This window comes from Camelus ferus, chromosome 26, assembly GCF_009834535.1.
Source record: "Camelus ferus isolate YT-003-E chromosome 26, BCGSAC_Cfer_1.0, whole genome shotgun sequence".
NCBI lineage: Eukaryota > Metazoa > Chordata > Mammalia > Artiodactyla > Camelidae > Camelus > Camelus ferus.
In genome coordinates this window covers 9,857,054-9,874,308 of record NC_045721.1, presented here as the reverse complement: position 1 = coordinate 9,874,308, position 17,255 = coordinate 9,857,054, and positions in this window count along the sequence as shown.

The following is a 17,255-nucleotide window of genomic DNA, read 5'->3' as shown; positions in this document are numbered from 1 at the left end:
TACAGTTATATTAACATATACTATTTTAACATAGGACCCCCTGAAGGCAGAGCTTGGGACAAAGACTCATGTGAGTCCTTCACCGAGATACATGATTCCAACGAAAAGGGATGAGTGACAGCGTCAGCACAGCAGGCCAGGAGGAAGAGACATTACAGATGCGCATCATCCAGCTGGCCTCCACTACTGACAATTGGCTTCTCGCTCCTACAGGACTGTCTGACAAGCCATGTGAAATACGTTTTAGAACTGTCAGTAGACCGAAGAAATACTTATCTACCAGTTCCCAACACCCATTAATCAAGGTTGACCCCATCAGCGTTGATGCCCCAACGTTTCCAAGTTGCACACATGTGGATACCCAGTGGATTTCCATGGCACCCCCTGCTGCCAACATCGACAGACGATGCCCAGGGTGGGACACGGGAAATGGCAGTAATGGGCCAGAGGCATGTGCAGGAAGCAGGTCAGATCCCTCGCAGAACCGATTAGTGCCCACAGTGTCGTATTCCTGGGAACTTATTAAAAACAAACAGACTATGCATTCTTTTCCCCCCTAATCTGTCTATAATCCTTTTAAAGCTGGAGGGAGAAAAAGAAAAAAAAAAAGCAGTCTGTGCACAAAGCATCAGTGATTAAAAGTCAAAGACTAAATCTGACATCAGCACTAGAGAACAGGTGGACCGGAAGTATCCCATTGTGTGATGTAAGTATTAAATTAAATTATGGATAACATCATTGCAGGTACAACAAGGAATCAGGTACCCAAGAATCTTCTATCTGAAAGAGACCCTCATGAGGGAACCAGCCTACTGCCAATTTAAACACTGTGCACTCAGGGCTCTCTATTTTTCAGAAGAATGCCAAGTTAAAGGAAGCAGACGGCAGCTGTTTGAATGGAAAATTCGCTCTCAGACATCCAAGAAGTATTCAGAAACTTTGGCAGCCTAAAATTATCAGAACCTAAGACTAGAATCTTTTGCTAGTGCCATTAGAATTTGCAGCAAAGACATTTAACTCCAGCAACAGAAGGTAGCTGCAAGAATAAGGCAGGAGCTGTGAATAAGGCTTAGGGCTTTTTTACACCTTGAATAAGTGAGTGACAGTTAAACATCCTCCTTAAAGGGAAATACAATTTTAAATATATTATTAAAATACATAATACAAAAGTACGGTACTGAAAATAAACAGCCTTAATGTAATGAGAAATTATCACAACATTTCTATAAAGGCTCTACTCCTTTAAATATAAATCATATATTAATCATTTATAACTATTCATTAAATGTGTATAGGGAAAACATAAATGAGTAGGCTTTATGGGGTTCTAGCTCTGTCTTACATTAGAGAATCATCTTAGCAACCTTTCTCAGAGTGGATTGCATGAATATTAAAAGGGCTTCTGTGAAAAGAGTTTCCTGGTAAGATGTGCTTGAGAAACTCTGGGTTAAACAAGGTAAACCGGTCCCTTTTCTGTAGAAATTTCACTTTCCTGGATCAAGACCATGACATAGGTCATTCCCACCTTTGGTCTCCATCACAAGAAGATACCATTGTGAAAATCCCAGAACCTGGGGGTGAGGCTGGAGCACGGAGACCAAGGAGGATCTAGTTAGAAGGGGCATTTTGAACACATCAACCCTCCCCCAGGCCAGCACAGCACTGCACTCAGAAGGCCCCCTGGGCCTACAGCTCCTCCAGTGGAAGAGAGAGCCCAAGGTGGACCTCCAGCTTCCCTGCATGACAGAATGCTTCCCAGAAGACCCACTGGTGTCTCACCTCACAGAGCTCCCTGGAGGAATCTGCAGGGTTTGCTAGCTGGGGATTAGATAGACATGGGGAAGAGGGTAGGACTTCCAGCAACCAGCATTCAGATCGTGGTGGACCGAGATCTTCTCTGCGGCAGCCCCTGAGCAGAGATACCAACCAGTGGTCTGCCTCTCTGCAGAGCTGAGCGAGTGGCCCCATCTGGCCAGGAAGCCTAGTTGTCAGCTCTGCCTGATGTGGATATCAAGACAACAGGCCATACCAGGGTGGATCCCATTCTATGGCCCTGCCTGGGCAGGGAAGCAAATTCATAGCCCTGCCCAATTGCTAAGCATAGTCCCCAGTCTCCCCACTCTAGGAAACACGACCACTAAAGCCAGGAAGTCACTGAGCATAACATACAACCCATCCAGGCAGAGCCAAGTAGGCAGACCTGCGCAACTGCTGGGCATTGCCTCAGGCCCCGCATGACCAAGGAGCCTGAACAGTGAGTACCGAGCAGCCTCAGAGCCCAGCCACAGCCCCATCCCAGCAGAGCTGAGCCGACAGCCCTGTCCAGTTGCTGAACACAGCCCTGGTCTTGTCCAGGCAGGGAGCCCGGCAGGTGGCCCTGCTCCCTCATGCAGCACCACCTGCGGCCCCGTCTAACCAGGGAGCTCTGAGCATGACCCAGCCCATCCCCACTGCTCACTCTACCACCAGTGTCTACTCCACCAGCTGAACTCAGTGCCCCGACAGCCCATCACACCCAATGGGATGGTAGAGTGGGCTCCCCAACTAACCAGGGTACAACCTTGAACCAGCTCCTTACCTTCTCTGGGCCTCAGTTCCTTGACCTATAAAATGAGGAGGAGGTTAGGACTAAGATCTCTACAGAGTATTTGGGCTGAAAACTGAAACAATTCTGTGCCCCGTCGTGGCCCAGTCCCACAGATTAGATCACTGGTAGCACAGTCACATAGTTAGCCTCAGAGTCCTTAGTACAACACAGCCTGCAACTTCTGCATCACCCAAATCAGTGTTAACTTGCAAAGGGTTTCCCATGGGGCATTATATCACTTAATAATGGGTCCTGCGATCGAAGTTTGGGCATGCTGCCTACTGTACTCTCCTCACAACACCACCATATTAAGGACCTGAAAAGTCCCACAACCAAGAAATCAGTATAAGTCTGTCAGAATAACATCTTTAAGTTTACCATAAGTGCTTGTGCTAAGTATCTGTCAACAGCCCCACTTTCTCAAGCAGTGACTTGGATTAATGATAATTAGTTATTTTATACCCCACTGAGCCTTCCTTTCTCCTTTATGAGCCTCAAAGCAACATCAGCAAAGTATAGTGGCCACCAGACTGCCATATACTTGCATTATTCCTGTTCACAGAGAAAGTAAAACTTCCCGAATCATCTCATCACCACCCACAATTCTGGAGAAACAGAGGCACCAAACCACTTAAAATTTCAACCACATGCACATTCAAGAGTCAGGTCTCAGAATTCAGTGCTTTCTGACATACAGATATTCTCAACTTACAGGTTATTCTCAAGTTATACATCTCTAAAATCAGTCATTTAAGAGCTGTATCAAGAAAGGAGAAATAACAGATTTTTGAAACACTCTTTCCAAAAGTAATTTTTTATACTTAAAAAAATTAGCCAAAAGCCTCAGTTATCAATGTAAGTAGTAGTATTTAGAGCCAAACAAGAATGATAGGTACAAATGAAATAAGGTATGAAAAAAAAAAGCTTTTAAATCAGTGATTCATATTAGTACTGCAAATAAGGTATGAAAAAAAAACTTTTAAATCAGCAATTCATATTAGTACTGCTCTGTTGTCCATTTTAGCAAGAAATTAATTGTAAGGGCAAACTCCAGAATACCCTACAGCAATAATCTACACTGTCTTTATAACCTTTAAAATGACTTAATGAAGGCAGAGTTAAGTCTGGAAAGGTTTCATTACTATTAAAGGAGTGGCCCATTCAACAGTCTCCTTCATAATGTTAATGTGGTCTCCCTAGCACATAAAATTTAATTACTGAGAGACATAATAGATTGCCTAGGGACCCACCTTGGATGGAAAATTGATAGGACTTCCATGTCTTTTCTCCTGTTGCCCTGCTCCATCCATCCAAATCCTGTTTATTTTAAATTCAAGCTCTAGCTCTAGCTCTAACTCTCTTTTGCTTGAAATATTCCTCAATCTTTCAATGACTACTTTATGTTTGAAATCCCAGTGCTCCAAAGTAAGCCTAGAAGCATCAATCAGACCAGTACAAATGAGGGGACGCAGGGAGGACAGCGCAGATGAAGATGTGTACGTTACAGATGTGGGGGGAAAGCTGGATAGAAGGGTAAAGCTGGGGGGGCAGGGAGGGATTAAAGAGCCCTCAAACAAACCGAGTAATTTGCTTTATCTAATGCAATAGCTCCCTTACACGAAATAGTCACCTTTTCAGTCATTATTACTTAAATCATCAGGTTTAACTCTTGCCTCTCACCAGACTTATTACCTTGGAAAAGTCACATAATCTTTTTGAGCCTCGATGTATAATTAGGATTAGGTTTGATGGCAGACTTTGGGGTGGGGGTGGATATAAAATAAATTGCAGTACTTAAACAAGATAGAAGTTTCTTTCTTTCTATTACAGGAGTTAAGAGACACACAGTCCAAGGCTGCTATGAAGGTCTAGCTGACCAAAGTCCTCAGAGACTTAAATCCTCCAAATCTATGGTGTGGCCACCTCAGTCTGGCCCTAAGCAGTAACCTCATTCTAGGCAGCTGGATGGAAGAAAGGACAGCAGAAGGAGTAAGAGGTATGTACCAGCTGTCTCTTAAGGAAGTTTTCCATAAGCTGCCATGTCACACGTCCACTCTAAATCCCACTGGACAGAATTTAGTGAGATGGCCACACTTAACTGCAAGGTGGGGTAAACGTCGTCTTTAAGCTGACCATTCGTGTCCCCAGCTAAAAAACCTGTTATCAAAGAATGGGGAAAAAATACTAGGAGACGACTAGTTGTTTCAACCACGCTATTGTTTACCTCAGAGATAATATCTACCATATGGAATTTATTTGGGAGGAGGGTTAGAATTAAATGAGAACATACAGACAAAGCATTTACACAATGTTCATGAATGAAAGTCCCAATCTTCCTCCTCGTCCTCAATATGCACAAAAATCAGCTTATCCACATGAATCTGCTGACTACCTTGTATCTTCGGACCCGCATACAATCACTAACCTTTCCAAGTAGAAAAATCAATATGCCACAGTTTCTCCCTATTTTGACTTGCAGATATCAGCAACCTAGCACAAAAATATTGCCTACTACATTTCACAACCTTGCACAACTGTTTACACCATACATTGCGAAGGCGCCCATTAGAACAATGGGATAGTGGCAGTGAGGTCCCGAGCTTACACTGTCCTCTGGGGTGTGAGCACCATCAAGGTGGCGACCTTGTCTTAGACAGTCACACTGACACCCTGGAAGAGTGGTGGTACGTGGTTGAGATCAATCAGTATTTGTTGAAGGAACTGATACTGGAATTGTTAAATATCTACTACAAAATATATAATATTTTTAAAAAGAGAGCAGGAAGGAGTGAGCAGGATACATCATTGTTGCAAAATATACTGAAGCCTTAAATGGCAACATTGTGGATCAGGTGTTTAGAGAAAACTCTCCCAGAAGAGTGTACTAAAAATAGTTGAATACTTTAAAAAAAAAAAAAACAGAAAATAAAACCTTTTAAACACATGAATGAGCTAGCATGAAAGTAATGGTAATGGTATTCTCTAGAGGTTGGGAAAAATAAGAAAGCTCAAATCCAGAAGAGTAAATAGTTGTGAAGCTGGGGGTTTGCCTTGGGGGTCTAAGAAGATAAGCCTGTGGCCTTACTAGGGTGGGAGGTTTAATTAAAGGCTTTCACTTCTTAAAGCTGGAATCCATGAGGGTAAACATCCTTTATTAAGTGGATGACCTAGGGAAAAAAAAGACACTCCACAAGTGAAGTCAGTAGGGTACATTATTATGTCAATCCCGGCTCTAGGAAGGAAGAGAGGAAGGGAGTGAGGAAGGGGGAAAGAAAAGAAAAAAAGAAGAAAAGAAAGGAAGACTCAATCCTCCCCTAAGTAGTCCTAATTTACACTTAAGGGAGTTTAGAGTCAGAGTTCAAATCCACCTTGACTTTAGGTCTGAAGTCTAGGATATTACGATCGGCATCAAGTTTAGATGTGACTCTTCTTGATTTGGAGACTTAATATAAATTATGTTATGTTAATATAAAGTGACATGACTTAATATAAAAAATTGTGTTATCTCCCTCAACCCTCCTAATATACAATGGTGAACCAGGTAAATACCATTCACACTTCCTTTTGAAATAGTGAAGAATTTAGGTACATAGCAGTCACTGGTGCTCCCGCAGGCACACAAGGGCTAATAAATCACTATTTTAAACTACTGAGTTTGGGAGTGGTTATTATACAGCAACGGCAAATCAATTTCTTGATCAAAGAAATCAGGGACACATAAGCCAGTCTAAATTTGGAAGGCTTAGGCAATGTTATGAACTAAATTGTGTCCCCCAAAATTCATATGTTGAAGCTCTAACTCGAAATGGGACTATATTTGGAGAGAGGAGATAATTAAGGTTAAATGAGGTCATAAGGGTGGGGCCCTAATCTGATAGGACTAGTGTCCTAATAAGAAGACAGACACCAGAGAGCTCTCTCCCCGTAAGTCACAGAAGAAAGGCCACGTGAGGACACAGCAAGAAGACATCCGTCTGCAAGTCAGGAAGAGAGCCTCCACCAGAAACCAACCCTGCAGGCACCTTGATCTTGGGACTCACAGCCTCCAGGACTATGAAAACACAAATGTCCACTGCTGAAGCTACCCAGCCTGTGATATTTTGTTACGGCCACCAGAGCAGGTGAATATATGTAGGTTGGAAACAACAGAGGGTATGTTCATTGCTATCAGTCTCCTACCTCTGAGATGAGGGGTTGGCATTTTCCTCCTGAGTGCTTCCAATTCTACTAAACTTCTAATATGTGAGAATAGGGACCAACTTAGGTCATGCTGGGAGACTCTGGGTGAAAACTGGGAAAACTGGCAAATAAAAGCAGATAAGAATGTCTTCTACCGGCAATTGGTAGAAAAGGAAAGTTAATTTATTGACTAGCCAAAGGGTGGAGCAGGTTTTCTATGTGCAAATCTGGAGACAAAATCTCTTTGTCAGCAAGTTTAGATGGGGGTCCAAATGTGAGGTTGCACTCTTTGTCTGCATTTCCTTTAGTCGATTACACATCGAGGTCCCTAAGTGAATTAAAGTTCAGCTACTTTAGATAATTACAGTAACGGGTTTTCTCTTAGCCAGAAAGGTCAGGGAGAAGGGGAGGAGATATGTCATGTCCCTGATCTCATCTCCTTTCCTATAAAACCATCTTTCTTCCCTTCAAGCTCATTGGCTTGATACACAGCTGTATTAAATTTAATCCTGAGCTCCTCTGCCACAGCTTCTTTTCTGAAAAAGATCCTCTGAGGAGTTTCACACATTAAAAGAGTAGCCAGCAAGACGGAAGGAAGTGAGTTTTCCCTGCTTATCAGACTTAACGTCAACCTACAGGCAAAACCAGTAATCCAATAGCAACATCTGTTGAGTGCGTATCACCGGCCAGGCACGGTGCTAAGAATTTCATACACATCAAGTCTCTGTTGTGTTAGTGTTAAGTCCTCCCCATCCCTGGTATCAAAATCTCCCTTCCTGTTTTTGGGGGCATACTGTGCCCTCTGCCTTTCCAGGTAGATGATTCTCAGATGGCCCTGATGTGAGCAAGAGATGGGTGTGGAATGCAGACTGGAAAACGTGCTTCGTGCTTTGACCCTCCCTGACCTGACAGTGACACTAATTGTAAGAGCAGCTTGGGAAAGAACAGGATTGGAGATGAAATGCTAAAAAGAAACTTTTTTGTGGACACGCTGGTGGGAGTGTGAATGAGACAAATGTTGACGTAGGCCCAACACAGCAGCTCTCACACAGAGTGCATACCCAAGAAACATTGATATCCAATAAATGTCTTGTTATGTGTGCACATGAAGAAATAGTTTTAAATTTAAAAATAAAAAAATGTTTCCAACATTAAACCCTCCTACACTGCTGGTGGGAATGCAGTTTGGTGCAGCCACTGTGGAAAACAGTATGGAGATTCCTCCAAAGACTAGGAATAGACTTACTGTATGACCCAGGAATCCCACTCCTGGGCATATATCCAGAAGGAACCCTACTTCAAAAAGACACCTGCACCCCAATGTTCATAGCAGCACTATGTACAATAGCCAAGACATGGAGACAGCCTAAATGTCCATCAACAGCTGACTGGATAAAGAAGATTTGGTATATTTATACAATGGAATACTATTCAGCCATAAAAATTGACAACATAACGCCATTTGCAGCAACATGCATGTTTCTGGAGAGAATGTCATTCTAAGTGAAGTAAGGCAGAAAGAGAAAGAAAAATACCATATGAGATCACTCATGTGGAATCTAAAAAAAAAAAAAAAAAGAACATAAATACAAAACAGAAACAGACTCATAGACATAGAATACAAACTTGTGGTTGCCAGGGGGGAGGGAGGTGGGAAGGGACAGACTGGGAGTTCAAAATTTGTAGATACTGACAGGCATATGTAGAATAGATAAACAAGATTATTCTGTATAGCACAGGGAAATATATACAAGATCTTGTGGTAGCTCACAGGGAAAAAAATGTGACAATGAATATATGTATGTTCATGTATAACTGAAAAATTGTGCTCTACACTGGAATTTGACACAACACTGTAAAATGACTATAACTCAATAAAAAATGTTTAATAAAAAAAAGAATTCTTAAAGAGAGAAAAAAAAATGTTTCCAACATTAGATAATCTCTCCCCACTTGCTATAGGGTCAGAGCCACTAGAACCCAAAATTTCAGTACCATAGCCCAGAAATCATTTTTACTGAAGGAATTTTTAATTTTTTTAACCTGTGAAGCCTGTTTCAGAGTTGTATATTCCTGCCATTGAATCTGACTTTATCAGCCAGAATTTGAAAAACTGTATTATAGTGACATATGTCTGATATTAAGAGCATCTACTCCATACTGAAGTTGAATTTGGTCAGCTATTTTTTTTCCCCAGAGGACCCCCGAAACAACTCAAAGATCCTGAGTATTACAATTACAGGGCTGTTCTCTTGACTCTTGTCTAAAAGTGGGGCTGTCTTAGAGATGACCATCAGAAGGTGATCATCATGTTTTGTTGGTGGTCCAACAAAACCCAGTATCCAGTGGAATGCTTGAGGTGTTGCCACTCACATGAGTCTTCTCCATTCAGGTATCTGCATGAGCTTCTTCAGAAATCCGGCTAACAACAGGCCGAATTCATCCTGGGCAGCCAGATGTCTATTTACCTCATAGAAATACCCACACCCAAAACCGCTAAGCAAAAATCTACCATTTGTAGAAAACTCTTTTCCAGGGGGTGTAATCCTCCCAGTAGGACAGCATTCTCCTCTGTGCTGGGAAGGCCCTTAGGAACCAGCTGCCTTGAGCAAGGCTGGAAGAGAGAAGGGCAGGACTCAGGGTGGGTATAACCCCCTTGGGGAAGGGGCAGCTGGGCGGCAATGCCCCACTGAGCCTTCTGTATGATAACAAACAACAGACAAGAAAAGGAGCAAAAAAATTCCATTTGAACAAATTTATGATGCAGCCGTACAAAATAGTTGTAAGCAAGCTCAAAAGGATGAGTTTCATCTATATGCAGTGATATGGACATATCTCCAAAATATACAACTAAACAGAAAAAAAAAACAATGTGCAGAAAGGTGAACACTGACCCCCACGAGTACTTTAGCAAAAAGTAGACATTTACAATGGTTGCTATTTTAACAGTGATGTGATCTTTGTTTCTGATACTTCCTGCTCCTCTGTGACCTTTCCCCCTGGTCAGGCAGAAGTTGGATATTCTAGGTAGACTGCCATAGCGAACTACACAGAGAACAAGATGTCAATTCCTGACTTTTGTGTTTTGAAATAGGCCTTGATAATCCTGGCAGAAATAATAGCTGTGAGGGGTTCAAAAGCCCCAAAGGTTTACAACTATATATAAAATAGACAGTTTTATATATAGGTTCTTCTGTATAGCACAGGGAACTGTATTTAATATCTTATAGTTACTTATAATGAAAAAGAATATGAAAATGAATATATGCATGTATATATATGACAACTATTATGTTGTACACCAGAAACTGACACAACATTGTAAACTGCCTATGCTTCAATTAAAAAAAATATATTCATACACACAAAAAAAGCCAAGGTTTTTGAGTTTCAAGAAGTTGGACTTTTGAGATGCACATCAGTTTGAGCCATGCTCCATCAAGCTTAGTCATGGCTCCAGAAACAGGAAGGGGTAAATGCCAAAATGCCTGTTTTTAATTCATACCTCCCAATGGAAACTTAAAAATAGAATTCATTTCTGCTGCAGAAAAAAAATATTAATTATATTGTATGGCCTGAAGTCTGCCACTGCTTGTCCTCATCTGTATGCAGATGTAGGTACTAAAATTTTCTGAAATGGCTAACAATGGCTACGGAAAAGAGAAGATGGAGATTGGCTTTTTCATTTTCCTCTATCATGGTTGGTTTTTCTATCCAGTGCAATAACACAAGTGTACCTTTCACTTGGTGGAGGTAGTGGGGGAGAGGGGTAATACGTTCCTGGGATTTGGAACACTGACTCCCTCGGAGCTCACAAGGTTGTTGTGGCATCACCTGGGTGAAGATGTGTCCCCAGAATTGTTCACTGACAATTACAGATTGTTCCCTTCAAATCCTCCTAAGTCAAAACAGGCTTTTCTCCAAGCCAGTTAGTTTCTATTGATGTCCATTCATTCAGTGGCCGACCAGGCATTCCCAGGTTGCAGTCATTTTTATGTTATTCTTAATGTCAAAGGATGTCCACCACCTCCTAACTGCTTACTAAATTTTACCTCCTGCTTTGGCACTGATGTACTTGAATAAACTCCAGACACCATGGAACTTGAACTTTGATATCCACCTTGATGTTTTTATTTGGCTCATGGCAGGCCAGCACCATTGCTAATACACCTTTGACAACTGTTATGGGTCAAGACAATTCACCAGAATACAAAATCATTGGCAGAAAGAGAGACCACAGTAAACAACACACATTGCAAAATACAGTCAACTCAGGATAGAGTGACAGAGCAATCACTGGCTGGAAACATTTGCAGCATGGTGCATTAACGCCATGTTTATACAGAAAAACCAATGTGTATAAAGAAAGTAGAGTCAGGGGAGTCATCTGGCATTGGCTGAGAGCATACTGTGGAAAAAGGAAACTGTATTATGTTTAGGTCAAAATTTGCAATAGGCATCCATTATTTTAAACAGGTCTATTAGGGAAAAAACTAGAGTAGAAATGGTTGTTTTCTGACTAACAAGAGAATACACACAGTATATCTGGTGGAAAGTCAATTAACATAAAACTGGAGAATTCATTTATGAGAGTGGTGAGTTAATTAACACCAGACTGGGAGTTCATATACAGCATAAGTAAGCAAATTCAATATTCTATACAACCAATTTATGGCTTAAGTAAATGACTAGTTTCTTCCAACAAACACATTTTTTCACATTTCTAGTTATTGCCAACTTTCCAGTTAAAATATTACTTTCCCAGGAAGTAAAATAAAAAGTATAGAGTTAAAAACTAGAATGACTTGGAAAGCCTATTGCTTCTTGTGCATCCACAAGCATGAGGAAAGGAAGTGTGATCATGACAACAAGAAATAAAGCACAGAAAGTTTTAAATTGAAACGGGACCTTTGCCCCACCAGGCTAGTATCTAACAGGGACCTCTGTTCTCTGTGTTCTATAGTTAACAAAATGTAAGATGCTCTGACCTTGGTTTACCTCACTGTGACACGCAATAGAGCAACTTGCACTTACATTTTCAAAGGACTTCCCTCAACAAGATATATCCTATCAAGTCTTCCATAAATTAGAATTGGTACCCATAATTTATTCTAAGTTTATATAAGGTTGATTCAAAGTTGTAGTTTTGTTTTGGTTTAGTTCACTTTCTTTTGAAGCTTATAATGTTACTTCTGTGGTTCAATAACACTCAGAAAATGGAATTTTTATACAGAAAATATACATTATATACTGTTTCTGTAATTGACTGTTTTACATAAACACACACATCTATTTTGAAAAATATTCCAGAGGCAAATAGGGCTATAAAAAATTAGCTCTGCAGGGAGCCCATTAAACTGTTATTCATAGACTACTTTTCTCATAAAAACGGGTATCCAGTAAATGCAAAAATAACTTTTTTTCTAAAACCTAAGGCCATTTTCAGTATCAGTACAGATTCACTGAAAATGTTTTTAATAACATTCATAGCTAGCGCCTCTTCAACTGCTGGCTTATGTTTGGTTGCCCATCTTAGCTTTACTGCTTTGCTCTCCTGTGATCGGCTGATGCCCTACAGCAGGGGAAAAGCCCCCTTTCAGACAGGACAGGTCAGGTCTTCTCTTATCTACTCCATCCTGAGGACATCGGGGAAAGGGGTCGGGTTGAGGGGTGGAGGAGAAGAGGGAAAAATGGCGCCCATGAGCCTACATCATCCAATTACCCAAGATGCTCTAGAGAAATGGTCCCAGGCACCTGAGAATGCTGGGCCCAGAACAAGACCAGTTTGGGCTGCACAACCAAAGCAAACCTCAGAGTGAGATTTCCCCACCTGTTATTCCCACACTCTCCAGTCAGGGAGCCAAAACTACACTTTCAGCTCCCCCGTAGGGTGGGCAGTTGAGGGTCCAGTCTCCAAGAGTGTGGAGCATGAGTGGAACTGGCGTGTGCCCCTTTGAGCTCAGGTCATTGGAAAGCCAGTGTGCCTTCTCCACCCTCCTCTTCCCCTTCTGCTGACTTGAGGCAGCCCAGCATGGGGACCTTGGGGGTCTTGTGTTAAAGTTGGTGGAGCCTTGATAGAGGGGCCCGTATCCCTTCATCACTGCCTGGAAGGAAGCTGCCTGCTGACCGAGCACACCCTCGTGGGGCCACAGTGAGGGAGCAATGAAATCCTACCGTGTTGGAGTCATTATCCATTTTGGAGTTGGTAATAACAGCTCACACATCCTAACTAATACATAAGCCTACATGCGGAACCTGCACCAACATTTTGGATAAGGGTTCTTTTGGGTCCATAACATCTCCCTTATCTTTCAAACAATCCATTGTCTCTAATCATTTTACTCTTCAGTGCTCCAACATCATAAGTTCCAGCTCATCCCCAGGTTCTTTTTTTCAGCTATATTGATTTTTTTTTCAGCTACTTACAATTATTGACAAATTGTAAATGTAAATTGTAATATATTTAAAGTGCACAACATAATGATTTGATATACGTAGACATTTTGAAAGGACTCCCACCATAGAATTAACATATCCATCACCTTGCAAATTTACCTCCTTTTTTAAAAAATTTACCTCCATTTTTGAGAACACTTAAGTTCTACTCTCTTAGCAAATTTCTATTTTACAACATAGTATTATCAATTACAGTCATCAGGTTACACGGTAGATCCTCAGACCTTACTCATCTTATAAGTCAAAGTCTGCACCCTTTCACCACTCCCCATGTTTCTCCTACCACCAAGCCCCTGGCAATGACCAATCTACTCTGTTTCTGTAAGTCTGAATTTTTTTTAGATTCCACATAGATGTGATACCACATGATATTTGCCTCTCTCTGGCTCATTTCACTTAGCACAATGCTCTTCAGGTTCATCTTTCTTTTTATGGCTGAATAATATTCCATGTATATTTATCACATCTTCTTTATCCATTCATCTGTCCATCTTAGATGCTCAAGTTGTTTCCCTACCTTGAAGGATATTATGAATAATACCAAAATGAACATAGGAGTGCAGATCTCTCTTCAAGATAATGATTCCATTTCCTTTGAACATACATGCAGAAGTCAGATTTCTAATCATACATTAGTTCTATTTTTAATTTTTTGAGGAAACGCCATACTGTTTTGCATAATAGCTTACCAGTTTGCATTCACCCCAACAAAGTACAAAGGTTCCCTTTTCTCCACATCCTCACTAGTACCTGTTACTTCTTGTCTTTTTTATAACAGACATCCTAACAGGTGTGAGTGCTATTTCAGTGTGATTTTGATTCCAATTTTCCTGATGATTAGTGTTGTTGAACTTTTTTCACATACCTGCCAGCCATTTGTATGTCTTCTTTGGAAAAATGTCTATTTAGGTCCTTTGCCCGTTTTTAATTGAGTTATTTGCGGGTTTTGGCCATTGAATTGTATAAATTCCTGGTATATTTTGAATATTAAGCTCTTATCAAATAGTTTGCAAATGTTTTCTCCTATGCAAGAGGTTGCCTTTTCCTTCTCTTGATGATTTCCTTTGCTATATGGAAACACTTCAATTTGACGTAGTCCCGCTTGTTTACTTTTGGTTTTGTTCCTTGTGCTTTTGGTGTCAAATCCAAAAAAGCACTGCCAAGGCCAATGTCAAGGGGCTTACTGCCTTTGTTTTCTTCCAGGAGTTTTACGGTTTGCGGTCTGACATTCAGGTCTTTAACCCACTTTGAGTTGAGTTTGGAGTGTGACGTAGGATACAGGCCCACGGGATCTCAGATCTGGTAACTCGGGCTCAGCTCTCCTTGCCAGCTCTGCTCCCTACACCCCATGCCAGTCAGCTCTTTGAGTGCTCTGTAGGGCACCCCAGCGGGTGATACTACTAGTGATTATGGTTAATGGGGTGTTTATCACTGCATGTGCTGAATATCAAGTTTGAAGGGGTCTGGTTTTGACTGCTAGGAACCTAAGGTCTGATTCCTGCCTTAAAAGGCCACACCCTTGTGGTAATGACAAATGTCAACCCGCCACAGATGGCAAAACTGGCGGAGTCAGGTTCTGACTCATTTAACATTCTTATGAGTGGACCAGGAGAGTGTAAATGGCACATTAATAGTATCTGCAAATGGTATCGTATGAGACAGTGAGCACAGGAGAAGGTGATGCGGCAGGCAGTCCCAGGGGCTCAGATGAAGGAAGAAAACTGAGCGTCAACCTGGCCGAGAGAGATGCGCTAACAGGCCTAGGAGGGATGGGACAGGTAATAAATGGGTGGGCTGCCCAGCTGGCGCCTGGGATGGAAACTCTGGGTGTGAGTCACATCCTCATGGGGCCCCAGCCGTCTGCGTCAGGCCACTGCATGGATCTGCAGCTCAAAGCCCCGCCGGGGAGGAGGGTGTGTGCTCTCCCAGCACAAGTAACTGGAATGATGAGTCTGAGCAGGGTGGGCAGGAAGACAGGAAACTCCAGGGAGCTGAGAGAGGAAAGTCAAGGCATTCTGGAAGGGCCACGGGTACAGAGCATACACTTCCTCTGCCTCCTCTGCATCCTCAGTCGCAAGGTGAATGAACCTCAGACTCTCCTCTCAAGTGAGTACAAGCAATGCCTGTGGTCTGGAGTCCACAGAGGTTAGACCACCGTCTAGGGTTAGCCCAGGTTCTCCTCCACCTGGCTCTCAATTTCTCAGTTACAGACTCTAACCATGATGAGAATCACTCTCATTGAAGAAATACATCTGTGGGAGTAGCCAGAAGTCTCTTTGCCTGTTATAACCAACAACTAAGGACACCAAGCTGTCTTCCAGGGCGGTGTATGAGGGAAATGCCAAGAGCTACTGCAAAAACCCCATAGAAAGAGTGGGCTGAGATGAGGTGGGGGTCTGGGTGGGAGCCAGAGGCAGAGCAGCTCCATTCGAATCTGTTTCCTCTGAGGGTCTATGGATTTCACGGCTAACTTGCTATTAACAGTTTTGAAACTCCCTGTTGTCACTGGTTTCCTGCCTTTATTCTTCCTTCCTTGTCAGCAAGCCCATCCTTAAGTAATTAACTGCTCATTAACACCTTCACGGAAAATAAAAGGAATGAAACTGAAAAGGGATGGGGGTAAAATGCTGAATCTCAACTTGACCTGAAACAGAGAAAAGGTGTACTTGATGCCTTAGGCCTCGTCTAAGATAAGAATCTTATAGATCTAACTACAGAATCATCCTTGAAATCAAGGTAAGAAATGTTACCTCCTTTTGGCTTATTTTCTTCCTCTTTTTCTGAAATGTCTGTTTTATATTATATGACCCTTCAAATTCAGAATCATGGATACTATCTGTCTTAATGATAATCCATCTTCTAATTTATAGACAGGAGCATGAATGGGATGAATCTTCTCTTACTGAGACGTTGTTTCAAGTAGTTTTCCACTGGAAACCTGCAGTGTTTCTGATTCTCATGGGCAGTGGAAGAGGGTGGAGAGATGGCGGTGGGGAGACACTTTTCAGAGTCACCACAGAAAACCTGGGGAAGTGGTTACTTCTGGAAAGATACCCAGGCCCACGGCATCTTAGTCATCTAGTCTGGAAATTAGGTAGTGACAGCAGTAACCCTCTAGGAGGAAACAAGAACTTAGCGAGCAGGCAAGACTCCAGCTTTGAATAAAGAAGCAGCCCAGAAGCCTTTCACAGCAATCAGCCTGACCCAGCCTATGCCGGGAATACCTGTGATGGAGACTCATTCGTGAAAATCACAGCTAAAGAAAGTCAGGCTTCTCCAAAGGGGAAAACCAGCCTTAGCATTTACTGCCTTAGCAAGCAGTAAATGAGGGTATTTATACACGATGAATGGGACAGGCTAAACATGCAGGTGTAGGACCTGGGGATCTGGCGACATGGAAGGTTAGTTTTGAAGCTAAACCCCTCTTGGAGATAACAATTCTCCTTGATGTAGCCATAATGGTTTCTGTTGTTTAAGCCAGTCCCTGACTCATTCAGACGTTGAAAAGTCATCTCCAACCTAACCTGTCCAAAGTCAAAATCATGTTCACCACCCCCATCTCAGCAAAGGGAAACCCTGTCATTTTGGTTGCTCAGTTGAAAAAATCTTGGCATCTGTCCCTTGATTTCTGTGTGTCTGTCTGTCTGTCCGTCTGTCTCTCTCACACACACATGTACACCTACTATGTCCTACTCACCAGCACATCATGCTGGCTACCTTCCAAGTTCTCTGACATCCCCAACAACTTTCACTACCTCCCACCCTGATCTCACTAGCTCCTTCCACACTCACCCCAACAAAGTCTATGCAGTGCAGCCAGAATGATCCTTTAAAAACTTAAGTCAGGAAAAAAAAAACTTAAGTCAGATCATATTCTTTCTCTACTCAAAGACTCTCCACTGGCTCCTTATTTTGCTCAGAGTAAAAGTCTCTCCCATGGCCAACCAGGGCCTCGCAAGCTGGCCCCTCTGCTGCCTCTTCCATCTTCTCACCCACTGGGTGATCCTTCCTCTTCCCCCAGCTCCTGGCTGTT